Below are 12,227 nucleotides of genomic sequence, written 5' to 3' on the forward strand. Positions count from 1 at the left end.
ACCGCTTACTAAAGTTTAGGAATAGCTTATTACTAAGGTTCTAGCGGTATAAGAGGTAAAAAGCTAGCCTACTAAGTATATAAATAAGCGGCTTCTTATTATATAGAGCTTTAATAGTTTTAAGGCGGTTATACTAGTTCTACTTACTAGCGCGTATAGTAAATATTAGGGGCATATAGCGCGTAGGACCTTTCCCCTTAAACTTAAAGGTAAATAGGTTTAAGATCTTAGCGGAGCGCCTATTGCCGCTGTGGGTAAGTATATAGTAGCTTAGTAGGATATCTATAAGCGTATAAAGGTAGTATTTTAGTAAGGAGTCTCCGCGGGCTTATAGCTTATAGTAAACGCTTTTAAACTTGTCCTCTATATATCCGTTAAGTAGTATATCTCTACCCTTATTTACAAACTGCTCCTTTTCCTACTACGCGTCCCTCCGTTATAGAACCTTTAGGTAATCCCTAATATTATCTTCCGGTAGAAACTAGTAGCTATTTATCCCTATACCCTTCTACGTTTAGTAAAGGTCCGTTAAGGTAGTAATATAGCTATAAACTAAGCGCTAGGAGAGCCGTGTCTCGTCCTAGAGTATATTATTACTAGCCTTACAGCTTTTTACTTTTAGTGGCTGGCCTATAACCTCCTTAATAAGGAAAAGAAGTAGCTTCTCTTCTATAATAGTATTACTATTATAGTACTACTTCCGCTTATAAAAGGCCTAAAAAGACGCGCATTAGTTATAAGTATATTACTCTATAAAGCACCTACCTACTTACCTTAAACTTTTTCTGCTTTAGCTTATAATTTAGAGACGTATTTTTAGGTTTTTTAGAACATATAAGGGTAAGAATACTTTACGCGTTAGCGCATAGTTCGGTATTATTCGCGACGTTAATCTTTACGCGACTAATTAATAGCATTTTTAAGATATATAGGACGCTGCTAGAGAAGCTACGCCCTAAGGGGGGGTTTCTATTTTCCTATATACGCAGATATAAACTAGGGAGAAGAGGTAGAGAAAGTATACCTACTAGATAAGTGACCTTACTGTATAGGGTAAATATATAGGCGTATGGCTGGGCTAATAGGCTAATAGTATACGCGTATTAGCGACTTAATTAGTAAGGGTAAAGATATTTAAAGATGTCTACGGCTTAGCTATAGGCTTAGCTATAGATATCTATAAATATTAATAGGGGTTATATTATTAGATAATCTATATTCTTTATAGCGTAGAACGTGCACGGGTCACGTATACGGGTCACGTATATTTTAAATATCTTCGTCTAAGCCTAGGGACCCTAGGTTAATCAACAATAAAGATATAATTAAGATTATTAATTAATTAACCCATTTTATTAATAAATAGCTCTATATAAGTTATCTAATAGTTATAAGCTTAGTCCGCTAACATAAGAAGTTATTTAGCTATTACTTAATTATTTAAAGAAATTCTACCTCATTATTAGACTCTAACACCTTATCGTCACAAGACGACCCTAATCGAAATCCTACCTTAATTGTCACAGGACGAGATACCACAAGATTCCACGAGATTCCACGAGATTTTACGAGATTCCACCTCAATTGTTATAGGACGATCCTAATAATAAGGACGATCCTAACGACAAGGACGATCTTAATGACGAGGACAATCCTAACAATAAATTCTATCTTAATTCCCATCTGCCTATTAGTTAAATAACTCTACCGAGGTCAAGGTCGTTTACTATAATTATCCTTAATAAGCTAAAAGACTGGGAGCAATAGCTATAGCAACTCCGAGCCCTTATAGATTAGCAAATTTAGGCCCACGTTAACCCAGCTACAGAAGCACCTTAAGAAGGTCTACTTAAAAAACCACCTTATTTAAAGGTTATAGATATTAATAAGAATATAACCTTATATGCACAGCTCTTATCAAATTAATAGAAAGCGTACGAGAATAGCAGATAATACTACGACTAGGATATAAAGTACTTCCTAAAACAGGAAGAGCATTTACAATAGATACGCACCTAGATTACAACTATAGTATCAATTTAGAAGAAGCTACTGCTTAACCCTTCCTTAATAGTTAAAGAATGGCTATCCTAATTAAAGGAGAACATAGAACCTACCTTATCGTTTATTAAGAAGAAGGTATAGCACTAGTATATAGAAGCCCTTAAGGGGTTCAAACACTTATTAAAATTAAATTAGTAGTTAGATCAATAGGAACACGTAATAGTACTAGGAGAGAAGTATAAGATCCCTTAAATATCCGATAGAATCTAGCTTTAAGATTTAGTAGAAGTTATTTAACCTTTTAGCGACGCCTACTGTATAAAGTACACTACTAAGTTAAATAACCCGCAGAAGTTAAGATCTTCTAAATATTATAAAGTAGCAAAGGAGCTGCAAGAAGGACTTAGAACACCCTTAAAGAAAGCCAATGCTACTATAAGAGGGAGTACCTTTAATGTAGACTTTATAGAGCAAGCTATTAAGGATTACTTTAATACTACTAAAGGTTTATAAAGAGGAAGAGCCTTAGTATATAATAGACGCTTAAAGAGAGCCAGGACACTAGTAGATAAGGAGACGTCCTACAAAAAGCTAATACCTAAGTGCTTAGCGTATAAAATACGAGGACACTCCCTACGGGACTATTAGTGTTTATTTAAAGACAAGAAACCTATAGAAGTTATAATAGGAGATACGCGCATTAATAGGGCACTAAAAAAGGTAGAAAAGAATAAGAATCTCACTAATTAAGTTATAAAGATTAGACTTAAAGAACAGGAAGATAAGGCTTAATAATAACAGGATAAGAGCTAGGAGACAGTTAAGATTAAGGGAGAAGCTAATACAATATTCCTAGAATCGTATTACACTAGTTAACTCCATCCGCTAAAGCTATTAACTATTCTTAACTTAGAAACCACTCTCCATATCTTTAATAACCTCTTTCGTTTCTATAACTTTAGGAAAGCTTTAAAACACAAATATATTATTACCGGCAGCTTAGAAGTACCTATACTAGGCTATAGCGACATCACTATCTAAGTTATAAAACCAGACAAGATCAAGGGAATCCTACGTCTTAAGGACGTTGCCTTTTATACGGACTTTAATATAAACCTTGTGTCGTTCCGTCTACTTTAAAAATAAGGGTACTACTAGGATAATAAAGGAGACAATAATCTTCTAGTTTAGAAGGATAATATAATTTTATATTAAATAGAAGAACGTTACGGACAATAGACTATTAAATACGCCCAACTAGGAAGTCTATTAGCGTTTAATATAAGCCGACTACTACGCTAATAGAAGCATAGAGCATCATTAAGAGACGCTTATCTAGATTTAAAAGGAGATACATATTTATAATATCTACGTCTAGGTTATCTAGGACCTATAAGCCTTTATTATTTAGGTCTTAACGCCTTAGAAGTTAAGCTTTAAGGCCTAAAGACGACGGAATATTAACATTACAGTCTCGCCAAAATTAAGCGTTAGGTCTTAAGAAGGTTCTTAAAACGGAATATTAATAAACCTTATCTTAACCTCTATATTAACTAGACTAACCTTAAGAAAGCATATACTGGTTTCGTACGAGTTATATTTATCTATAATACCTTCTTAAGAAGAACCTTCCCGTATTTTATAATAACGCATAGTAAAGAAAAGGAGACACTATAAGTGCTTAAAGATTTCATCTAATAGATTCGTTTAAGGTATAACCTTAAAGTTAACACTATTAAATCAGACAACAAGCTAGGGAGAAGGAGAACCCTTAAATAGCTACGGACTTAAGGGATTATATTTAAGCCTTCGGCGCTATATACCTAAGCTTAAAACAGTACCGCTAAACGCTTAGGGGGTGTAATTATTAAAAAAGTATAAGTAATAAGAATTATAGCTAATCTACCACACAACCTATAGAACGAGATAGTCGACTATACAGTCTACCTTCAAGATCGAACGCCATAAGAAAGTAATGGTTAGATATCGCTATATAAGAGGTTCTATACCTTCCTAGCCAATAAAAAATTAAAAAAGCCGCAACTAGCGCACCTAAAAGCCTACGGCTATAGGGCGTACGCGATAACGTCAGACGCCTAGCTAAAGAAGAAAAGGCTAAGCAAGCTAGATCCGCGAGCCTATATCAGCTACCTTATTAGCTATAACTTTACTAATATCTATAGGATCTAGATCCTATATAAAGGTATAGTTATCTCTACTAGGGACGTTATCTTTAATGAGAAGATATTCTTTAACGGCAAGTAATTGGACATTTTAAAGGACCTACACGCTAAGTTAGACACGCTGATTAAGAAGATTTAACTCCTTAATACCTTAACTAAGAATAAGGTCCTTTTGGAAAATAATAAAGAAATATTTAAACCGTTAATTTAAGAGGAAGATAATAATAACGTCAATAAGTGTAACGGAACCTTGTAGCAAGAACTACAATAGGCTCGTCAATAGGCTAGGTGTGTAGGAAATGCAAGTACAAAAGTCAACAACGTAATAACAACTGGTGGAGTGGTTGCCTAACAGATTAACTCTAATTGTATTCTAAGAATTACTACAAGGAAGGAACTATCTAGGTAGAGACTAAGGGTCCTTAAATACACAACCGTACTCCTATAAAATCCTTCTTATACGTAATATACGTCTTATATATAAGGTACGTAAGTTCCTCTCGTTCCTCTTATTTAATACGTAGCACATTATATAACCTTAATTACTATTCCTCGTTATATAATTCTATCGGCTCTATCCTAGACTATGCCTAAATTAACCAACTAGCTTCTTTTGTCTCTTCTCTAAGTAGTTATAATATCGTACTTAAAGCGTCTGTAACACTATCTCCCTCCTCTTTATCTTTATCCTTAAAGATTTAAAACATCTCTAAGTTGTTCACTAGAGGTGTAATATCCGTTTAATTAATTTGGTTAATATTATTACTTATTATACCTAAAGCAATTTCTTCTTTATATGCCCAACGTCGTGCTCGCACTATTGCTGCAATATTATCTCTTAGTAAGATTATACCGTCTCTATATTCTTGTTGTTCGAAAGAGGGGTTAGTTTATATTACGTTAGCGAACCCATCTTCACAACAACCGTCCTTTTGCTTAGAGTATACTAAAGCAAATATTTATTCGTCCTATGACGTTCACTCTACTTCTAATGCTAAATATACGCGACCTATTACTTTTAATAGTCGTCTGGTTCCCTAATTAATTTATCTTAGGGTCTTATATTTAATCTACTGCTGCGCAGCTAGATAGTGAACTGTCGCAAGCCCTTACTAAGTTGGAACGTTCCCATAATACGGCATAGAAGGCCCTAGATACTTAAATTGCGGCGTCTACTCATCTACTTCGTCTTAAGAAGGTTTATAAGAAGGTTTGTTTTAAAGAGTAAAAACTTATAAAATAAGGTCTATAGGAACTAGGTAATAAAAGAATAAATTCTCCTCTAATAGAGAAGGAAATAGATCCGAGTAGTTCGGCAACTGCTCTTCTTAGGTCCCCCTTAGGTGACTTATTCTTTGGCGATTCTTCTTTATTAATGCTACCTAACCTAATCTCTTCTAATACTCCTATACCTTTCCCATAGCGTTCTTTAAATTCTTTAGTAGCTCCTAGGTAGTCTTAGTGTAGCCTATCTACTTAACCTCATACCATATTTTGTCGTTAATGTCCTTATAATTAACAATCTTCGATATTTACTATTTATCTTCTTCTTGTCCTCTATATGTGTCTACTTTATAGACCAGTGGCTTAATATTCCTATATACTAGCTCTAGCATTGCGATATACTATACAGGGTAGATCTTTATTTTAGCTGGTAGGTTTAACTTAAATATAACTGGTGAAATTCTCTATATAATTTTAAAAGGTCCTAGCCTAACGTAGTCCAATTTCTTACTTAGTCGTTAACTCTTAAAATTTTTATATAGTAGCCACACTTTATCTCCCTCCTTAAGATCTAGTCCCTTAGATCTCTTAGCATTATAGTACTTTTTTATTCTCTCTTATACTCTCTTTACTAATTCTATAAGGTCTATATAAAGATTTATTAACGTCTTTATTCTTTCTTTAGCTGTACTACTCATTTTTTTCGCTTATTATAGTAATAACAATATTCTTGGCTTATATCCGTAATTTGCCTTAAATGGTAATATGCCTATCCCTTCTTAGGGTGTTGTATTATATACGAACTGTATAACTAGTAATAGTAATACCTAATTATTCTATATATGATTAATATAATGCCTTAAATACTACTCTAGCGTCTAATTTAATCTTTCCGTTTAACCGTCTGTCTGCGGATAGTATGCGGTGGAAGTTACTGCTTAAACTCCTTACTCCGCTAAGAACACTTCCTAGAATACTGCTATAAATCTTAAATCCCTATCCGATATAATCTTACTTAGTGCTCTATATCTTATAAACACTTCTTTAACGTAGATTCTAGCGACATCTTCCACTAAGATTTCTTCTGTACATGCTATAAAGTATCCCCACTTTGTAAGCTTATTTACTATTACTAAGATCGCGTTATAATCTTATCCGGTAATAGGATCTTTTAATTTTAGCAACTTAATAATAAAGTCCTATAATATAACCTCCCATAGTCTTTCTGGTATTTTAATAGGTTGTAGCCCTCCATATAGCTTATGCCTCGTTAGTTTATTCCTTTAGCAATTTAGATATTCCTTTATAACTTTTCTAGCTATCCTCCAGATTCCGTTAATAATATACTCCTTCTAAAGTCTTAACACTAAGCCCGTAGCTCCATTATGTCCTTAAGTTAGTCCCTTATAGAAGTCTTCCATGAACTACTCTGCTATGCTTCTTAGGATATACTTTACTTCTTAATTTTTATATATATCTGTCTGTAGATCTTCTAGCTATACTTCTAGAATTCTTTATACCTAAAAGCTTTCTAATATTTTGTAGACTTTCTCTAGTTCGTTATCTTCTTAAGTTGCTATAATTTTCGGATAATTATACCTAATTAGTCCGTCTATATCTTTTTATAATAAAGCCCCTAATGGCTTTCCCTTATTTTATAGTTTAGCTTTACAGCTTAGAGTATCTGCCCGCGTATTATCTGTACCTTTAGTATACTAAATCTCAAAATAGTATTCTATAAGTATCTCTGCCTATTTAACCTATCTTTAGTTAAGTTCCTTTATTATTAGGAATCCTATTAGGTTCTTATAATCCATCTTAACTATAAATAGTTTCTCTATACTTTATAAGAATGCTCTCTATTTCTTTAATACTGTAACTATACCTAACAACTCCTTATTATAGATGTTATAGTTTAACTCTAGTGGTGTTATCTTTCGACTATAGTATACCACTAGGTGCCATCTATCTTAATGCCTCTATATAAAGTATGCCTCTAGTATATAGTCTAATATATCTATTTCTATAACCGTCTCTAGTCCTAGTTAATAGATCTTAAGAACTGGCTCTTAGGTAAACAACTCTTTAACTTTCTTAAAGAGTTCTCTTTACTCCTCCCCCCATGCCTATAGTTCTTCTTTCTTTGTTAACCGTATAAATAGCTTAATATCCTTTAACCACTGCGCTATAAACCTTCTATAGTAATTGCAAAACCCTAGGAACGATCTTAACTATATAACGTTCTCTAGTTCCTGCCAATTCACTATAGCCTTAATCTTCTTTGGATCTATACTAAGTTAGCCTAGTTTAATAATAAATTTAATGAAATTAGTTTTTCTAGTAAAGAACTCGCATTTCTTAATTGCTACTAGCATCTATTCTTCTTATAGTCTCTTTAAGACCTATTTAACGTGTTCCCCATGTTCTTCCTTAGTTATTAAGTAGATAATAATATTGTCAAGATATGCCATAATAAATTTATCCAAGTGTTTTCCTAATACATTATTAATACATTTTTGGAACGTTACTGGCGCGTTTATAAGTCCGAATTATATAACTAATGGTTTATATAGTCCTTCCTTTAACCTAAAGGCTGCCTTCTATTCATCGCCTTCCTTAATCCTAATCTGATGGTACGCCTATCTTAGATCTATCTTTGTAAAGATTTGCGCATTACCTATCCTGTCTTAGATTTCGCTAATTAAGGGTAAAGGATACCTATCCTTCCTAGTGATGCTGTTTAACTGTCTATAGTTAATATACAGCCTTAGTTTGCTATTCTTCTTTAGTACGAATAGTACTGGATAACCCGCTAATGACTGCGATAGTCTAATATATCCCTTTTATAGATTTTCCTAGATAAACTCTTTTAACGCCCTACCTTCTTTTTTAGTAAGTTTATAGATTAGAAAGAACTTTAAACTTATTCCTGGTTCTAACTCTATTTTATAGTCCTATACTACATATTCTAATAGCTTTTCACTTTCTAGTAACTATAGTTTCTTACCGTACTTGTAGTATCTCTTTAGTATATAACTTAGTCCTTTTTCTATTTCTTTATAGGTTGCTCCTACTTGGTACTATACTAACTTAGCTTATTATTATATCTTACGGCGTTAAGTATCTCTAATATCGACCTAACCTATAATCCAATTAATCCTTAGATTGTATTCCTATAACTAAGGCATACCTAATACTGCCTTGTCCCGTCCCAATGGTAGAATATTAAAAGATATCTTAATTTATCTCCCTTTAATAGTTATCCAAATAGGTCCTATTTCAAGATTAATAATCCCTCCTCTATAGGTTATTGGATCTCCTGAAATCGTAACTAATAAGTAAGGTTACTCCTTTTGTCTATAAGGTAGTCCCATTCTCTTAACTACTACTAGTAAGATGTAGTTTTGCGTTGCTCCACTATTTATTAGCGCTTTAAACTACTGATCTTACCAATTAACTCGTAAATTTAGGTATTATTCTTAAATTCCTTTAAGGGTCTAAGGCTCTACTACTGGCTCCCTCTAGTCCCGTGGGCCTCTACTTTTCCTAACTATTAGCTGCTTAATCCTAGTACACTTAGCTCGCTCTTTAGCCAATATCTAATTCGCTTTTTATCTTTAATATACTATAGATACGTGTTTTTTAGGTATTCCTACTACTATTATCCGTCTAAGCATTCTTCTATAAGAAATCTTTCTAGTTAAAGTACTAAACTTCCTTCCTCTTAGACCTCTGCTAGATGCTATCTATATATATATTTGGCATTCCTATACTATTACTCGTCTGTTATCCAGTATATCCTCATAGGGTATTTCCAATTCTTTTCTTTTAGATTCTTATGCATTTTATATATATCGTCTATATACGCAATCCATAATAACATATAGTGTGCTAGGTGCTTTAGGTTAACTCTTAGCTCGTCTTTATCCCTAAGTTTAAACCTTTATNNTGCTGATNTAAACGTTNNNACTTTNTTCNCNGGTACTAAGATGCGTCTNTTNCTTCTCTAGTCCTCTNANNNTTCCTNTAGATCCTTTAACGTTATAATTAAGGCTCCTTTAATATGCGTTATGGCCTTCTCTATAATCGGGTAGTTTTAGATAACTTTCTNATCTAACTATATATAGAAATCTTCCCACTTATTATTGTGCCTTTACCTATACTACTTTTAGTACAGCTGCTAGAGTGTATACGGTCTGTCCGTAAGAAAGTATCTTCTTATTACTACGTCGTAATAGCCCTTTATGTATTGTTCCTCGAACCTAGTTAGAATCCCTAGATTCTCTTCTTATTCTAGTTCGGTAAGCCACTTAGCTTTTAGTGTGCCTGCTCTTAGCCTATTAGTAATTCTTTATACTAGTGCTCTGTCCTTTATATGTCCTAATATGCTAGATCTCTTATCTAGTTTCTGTTCTTGCTATGCGATAATTCTTTACCTAAATTCTTCTATAGTTTCTTTTGGTTTGCGCCTTATACTCTAATCCTTAAAGTCTCCTTGCTTTTTAATCTTAGTATTAACTTTTTAATCTTTAGGCTAAACACTATATTCCCTTAGTAAGTCCTCTAGGTCTATATATTCGTCTCCTAGTCTAATTGCTATTTATACCGCAGATTCTCTAATCTATAAAGAAGCTCCTTACCTCTTATCTATAGGTGTCCTAATTTATACCCTAAATTCTTAACCCCTTAAATTCTTTAATCCTAAGCTTGCTTCTAACTTAAGCTTAGCCCCTACCTTAGTCCAACTAGGCTTAACTAGTGTCCTTATCTTATCTTAAGAGTCCTAGATCTCACTTATCTCGTTTTGAGAATCTTATGCCGTTAGGAATTCTTATCCCAAGCTTATTTATATATCTTTAAACTGAGCCGCTGCTCTACTCCATCGGTTTCTGTCCATTGTAGGTCCTTAAGCTTACCTTATCTTATCTTAAGAATCTTAGTTATCTCTTATCTCGCTATAAGAATCTTAAGCCTTTGGCCTTTTGCCTTTATTAAGTGCCAAAGTGGTTCACTATCCTACTTCTCTTACGTCTTACAAAGCGATAGACATCGTGTCTAGTGGGGTTTCGATCCCTACTAATGTTCCTTATTCAGTAATAGAATTATCCTCTGCTTCTGGTATAACATCTCTAAGGTCTACTTACTCCCAGTAAGCGGCCCTTATTGCCTTATCGTTATAGAATATTTCGCCTAGGTCAAATTTATCGTCCTTAATATTCGATCTGCGAACTAGTTTATTAGTTCCTCTATATCCTGCAGGTGCTAGCTCTTATAGCTAGTAGCTTACGCCGTACTTAGCGTCCTTATAAATTTAGCATACGTTATTGTAATAAAACGCAAAACTTCTAATTAAACATTCTTTTGTTCCTCGCAGTATATTATCATCCCTTTATACGTATATATCGTCTACTAGTCTTATACCCTTTACTATATAGTAACTCTGCCTACTTCTACAGTCTCTAATATAATAACCCTATTTTCCGTAATTTATGCAAGCTCCTTTTTTAAACTATTTTTCTTATTATAGAGTCCGCCTAAATGTCTTCTGCTATTAAGATCCCTAATTCGGCCTCTGCTCCTTAGACCTTTAATTACTTAATCCTTATCTTCTAGGTTTCTATAGTTTACTCTATTTCTTATAGGCTTTTTTAGTACTACTTAGGTCTATTAGCTCTACGCCATACTATAGTTTCTAACTTGGCTTTTATCGTTACGTACTCTGCGCCTTATATAACTATTATTACGGGACACCCCCGTAACACCTTGCACACGTCTACCTGTTTCCACTAACTTAGCAATTAGAGACTAACCGCGAAATGGCAATCTAACGGCAATCTAATAGCAATCTAACGGCAATCTACGGCATTCTACCATATTCTACTAAGTTCCACTAAATTCTACTAAGTTCTGCCAGGACCATAACCTAAACCCTATTCTGCCTATATACGTATTAACCAAGCAACTAAGTCAACAATATATGCCCTTTTTTCCCGTTTCCCTACCTTCTTTCCTTATACAACGTCTTAACTTTATCACGCAGTTTATATATATAGCTTAATAATACCTACTTCGCTATATATTATTACCGCTTATACTCACTCTATAACACTACGTTGCGTTAAAAACTTACACTACCCTCTAAAAATGCAGAACGACCCTAAAGCCCCTATAACGGCCGACGCTATTATAGCCGCACTCTAAGAATAATTAGTAGGTATATAGAAGTCCTTTACGGACGCCCTTGCACAGCACTAAGCCACTTTAACTTAATAGCAAGCCAAACAAAAAGCACGACAACAATAATTAATTAAAGCACTTTAAGAAGAAGTCTGTATCCTTAAGATGCCTATATTAAGGCCCTAAGACCGAACGCTATCTCTAGAGATAAACACGCGGAATATAAGCCCTAAATTAGTAGTAGTTACTTACCCTATAGAGCCAACTACCGCACTAAAATAATCCAAGAAACTACTAGACCCCCTAGTATTCACCAGTAAACGATAAAAGCTTTAGTTATTTTTAAGCCGGCTTAAAAATAAGCTAACCGGTAATGCTAACCGCTACCTAACCGAAGCCAACCAACTCTATTACGCCCTAAGTTAACTAGGAGGAGACGTAGCTAATCTTATTAAACCTTTCTAACTAAACTTAGTATAAAGCCTAGTTACACTTCTTAAAGCTATATACGGTAACCTAAACCGCTAAGCTACCGCTTAAAGAAAGATAAACCAAATAACTTAAGAAAAGAAAAGTTTCCTAATATACTTCTCCAAATTTAACTGCTACGCAAAGGAAATAGGCTGGAATAACTCCGTA

The sequence above is a fragment of the Cenococcum geophilum genome (assembly GCF_001692895.1).
Source record: "Cenococcum geophilum 1.58 unplaced genomic scaffold K441scaffold_20, whole genome shotgun sequence".
NCBI lineage: Eukaryota > Fungi > Ascomycota > Dothideomycetes > Gloniales > Gloniaceae > Cenococcum > Cenococcum geophilum.